Here is a 4,616-nt window from a genome sequence, read left to right as displayed (position 1 = left end):
GAGGCCAGCCTGGTCTACAAGAGCTAGTTCCAGGACAGGAACCAAAAAGCTACGGAGAAACCCTGTCTCGAAAAACCAAAAAAAAAAAAAAAAAATTGGTGAGTTTGCTGAGCAGATAAAGTCGCCTGCCACCAAATCTTATAACCTGTTTTTAATCTGCAGGACCCACAGGAAAGGAGTTTCAGGGTCATCTTTGTCTATGGAAGGAGTTCTAGGCCAGTCTGGGATACGAAAGACTATCTAAAAAGTGAAATAAAAATTGCTTTTAGCTGACATGATACTATATGCCTTTAATTCAAACGTTGGTTTTTCAAGACAGGGGTTCTCTCTAGCTATGGAGCCTTTCTTGGAACTCACTCTGAAGACCAGACTGACATTGAACTCACAGAGATCTGCCTGTCTCTGCCTCCCAAGTGCTGAGATTAAAGGTGTGCGCCACCATCACCCGGCTTGATATATATCACAGTAGGTCAGCCAAGAATATAGCCCTGTTGTGAAAACGCCTACATATACATTCCATGCCCTAAAGTCAATTCCTGGTTGTTGGTGTCGTGTTTGTACTCCTTACCCTCTAAATTCACCTCAAAAACAAAAGTTAGGTGGGACTCAAGCTTCCGGGACACAGAGTATACGTATTTTGTGCTGTTTCTCATAAGTACAGGTTTAAGCTCTACACACAAAGCTAATAAGTGGAGAAATACAGATGGCCGGGACCTCAGAGCCCAGTGCATTACCCATTTATTGGTGGCACCTTGCTATGTAGCCCTTGACACACCGATGAGAGCTTCTGGGGAAAAGCCCAAAGGTAAAGTGTTCTCGGCAGCCAGGGGACCAGGGCAGAAGCAGCCGAATGAGATGTCTGCTCATCCAAGCACAAGCAACACCACCCCAGCAAGATGTCTCAGAGTATTCTTCAAATGGGGGAGCTACTGCAGTCAGGTACTCAGTCACCTGCTGTAAAGCTGGTGAAAACTTGTGGGTAAAGCTGTCAGGAAGGCTACCTGGAGGTTGAAGCAATGCTTCGTCCTGTGCCATGTTAGTATCACCTACCTGCCTGTTAAGGATGCTCATTTAGCCAGGCAGCAGAGGCAGGCAGATCCCTAAATTCCAGGCTAGCCTTATCTACAGAGCAAGGTCCAGGACAGCGAGGGCTATACACAGAGAAACTCAGTCTCAGAACATTAAATAATTAAAAATTTTAAAAATGCTCATTTGGTTGGTATTAGCCCTCGCTGGTCTGGAACTTAGAGTATAGATCAGGGTGACCTAGAAGTTCAAGGAATTCTGTCTCTGCCTTCTGCTTGCTGGGGTTACAGCATAACTCACAACTGGTAGTTTTGAGACATCTCATTATGTAGCCTAGGTTAACCTGGAGTTCACTTTCTCTTACATCTATTCACCAAGTGCTAGGGTATAGGTGTGCACCCCTAGATCCAGACAGTATGCTTTTATTTTTCATGAGAAAACATTGTATTTTTTTTCAAGAAGCAGACAGTCAATGATAAGTAAAGAAATAAGAATAATGCATTTTGTAGATGCTCAGCAGCACAAGAATTTAGTGCAATCGTGGACAAGCAGGAATCAAGGTAGAAGAAACAGGTATAACCACAACAACATATATATCACCAGAGAAGTAATTATACTAGCCTAGCTTTTTAAAATATTTTATTTATTTTTATGGTTTATTTAACTTTTATTTTATGTGCATTGGTGTGAAGTATCAGATTCCCTGGAACTGGATCTTCAGACAGTTGTGAGCTACCATGTGAGTGCTGGGAATTGAACCCAGGTCCTCTGGAAGAGCAATCAGTGCTCTTAACCACTGAGCCATTTCTCCAGCCCAAGATTTTATTTTTTTAAATTATGTGCATGTGAGTGCAGGTGTTCTTGGAGGTTAGAGGAAGGATGGTATTGGATCCCTTGTAGTTAAAAGTAATTGTGAACCCAGTGGTGGCAGCACACACCTTTAATCCCAGAACTTAGAGGCAGAGGCAGGCAGATCTCTGAGTCAAGACCAGCCTATTCTACAGAGTGAGTTCCAGGACAGCCAGGTCTGTTACACAGAGAAAATCTCTTGAAAAAACAAGAAAAAAGGTGGGGGGAGCAGAAGCCATGAGCAAATCCAGTCTCCTCCTCCCCCCCCCCCCCGGGACACTGGCAGACCAGGATTGAACCAACGACCTGACTCAGGGTCAGCAATCTCCACCAGAACTGGAGTGGGACAGAACCAGCTACCTAGGTAGGACACAGAGCGAATAGCTCCACCAGGAGCAAAATCCAGGAGCAAATCCAGTCCCGGGAGCCAACCCAGTCCTGGGACACTGGTGGATCAGGATTGAGCCACTGACCAGCTCCAGAGTCAGAGATCTCCACCAGAACAGGAGGTTCAACTCCAAGCCAGGGACTTCTGCAGAAGGGGATCCAGACCAGGATTTACAGAAACAGGGCAAAGCCAGCAACCTAGGCCAAAGTAGGCCTGAGACACCAAACTACCAATGAGCAGATCAGGGCACAGGAGCACTGAGCTATCTCCAGGAACACCGAGTAACCAATGGGGTAACTAGAACTGTGACCCTGACTGTACCACAAGGAACAACCAATTGAATTTTTTCACTGGCACCTAGAAGATTATCCGACAGAATCTCAGATAGCCCCAACCATACCCATTAGAGGAAAAGATAAATAGAAAAGGTAAGATCACACGCTACACCACAAAGAGCAACACAGCACCAGTAAAACCTAAAGACCTTACAACAGCAAGACCTGAACAAACAAATATGGATGCACCAGAAGAAAATGAACTAAAAAATAACTTCAAGAGAATATTTGAAATTCATAAAGATGAAATGAGAAAGTCCCTTAAAGAACTTGAGGAAAAGACAAACAAAAAATTAGAAGATAGCAAATCACTTAAAGAAAACTAAAAAAAGAAATCAAACATATAAAAAGTATTCAGGACTTGAAAACTGAAATAGAAACAATAAAGAAAACACAACCAAAGGAATTATAGAAACAGAAATCATTATTAGGAACCACAAACACAAGCATGAACAGCAGAATACAAGAGATGGAAGAGGGAATCTCAAGCACTGAAGATACAATAGAGGAAATAGACTCATCAGTTAAAAAAAACATTAAATCTAACAAAAGCTTAACCCAAAATATCCAAGAAATATGGGATACCATTAAAAGGCCAAATCTTAGAATAATAGGTATAGAAAGAGGAGAGTTCAAATCAAAGGCACAGAAAATTTATTTAACAAAATCATAGAAGAAAACTTTCCCTACGTAAAGAAAGATATGCCTGTGAAGGTACAAGAAGCTTTCAGAACACCAAATAGACTGGATCCAAAAAAAAAAAATCCTCTCACCACATAATAATCAAAACACTAAACATACAGAGTAAAGAAAGAATATTAAGAGCCGCAAAGAAGAAAGGCCAAGTAACATATAAAGGTAGACTTATCAGAATTACACCTGCTTTCTCATTGGAGACAATGAAAGCCAGAAGGGCAGGTCAGGCATTATGTGGACATTAAGAGACCACAGATGCAAACCCAGACTACTATACCCAGCAAAACTGTCAATAGGAGGACAAAACAAGATATTTCTAGATTTCACCAATACCTAGCCACAAACCCAGCCCTACACAAAATACTAGAAAAAAAACACCAACCCAAAAACAAAACAAAAACACAGACAATTGATGACCTCATAACGGCAAATCCCAAAGAAGAAAAAAACGCACATATTAACATCACCAACGATGAAAACTAAACAGGAGATAGCAATCACTGGTCATTATGTCCCTTAATGTAAATGGACTCAACTAACAGATTGGATACAAAAACAGAATTCATCCTTCTTCTGCATACAATAAACACATCTCAACCTCAAAGACAGATATTGTCTGTCTGTAAAGGATTGGGAAAAAATGTAACAATCAAATGGACCTAAGAAACAAGCAGGTGTAGCTATCCTAATATCTAACAAAATAGACTTCAAGCTAAAATCAGTCAAAAGAGACAAAGAAGGTCACTTCACATTAGTCACAGGAAAAATCCATCAAGAGGAAATTTCAATACTGAACATTTATGCCCCAAATACAAGGGCACCCTCATACGTGAAAGAAACACTTCTAAAGCTTAAATCATACATTAAACCCCACACACTAATATGGGAGACTTCAACACTCCCCTCTCACCACTGGACAGGTCAATCAGACAAAAATGAACAGAGAAATAAGAGAACTAACAGATGTTATGACTCAAATGGACTTAACAGACATCTATAGAATATTCCATCCAAACAGAAAAGAATATATCTTCTTCTCAGCACCTCATGGTACGTTCTCAAAAACTGACCACAAAACAAACCTCTGTAACAAAACAAACCTCAACAAATATAAAAAAAAAATTGGAATAACCCAATGTACCTTATCAGATCACCATGCTTTAAAACTAAAAGTAAACAGCAATACCAATTCCAGAAACCCCACAAACACATAGAAATTAAACAGTGCTCATCTGGATCATCAATGGGTCAAGGGAGAAATAAAGGGGGAAATTAAAGACTTCCTAAAATTCAATGAAAATGACCACACAACATACCCAAAT

The sequence above is a fragment of the Microtus ochrogaster genome, chromosome 2 (assembly GCF_000317375.1).
Source record: "Microtus ochrogaster isolate Prairie Vole_2 chromosome 2, MicOch1.0, whole genome shotgun sequence".
NCBI classification, from domain to species: domain Eukaryota; kingdom Metazoa; phylum Chordata; class Mammalia; order Rodentia; family Cricetidae; genus Microtus; species Microtus ochrogaster.
This window is presented reverse-complemented; position numbering follows the sequence as displayed.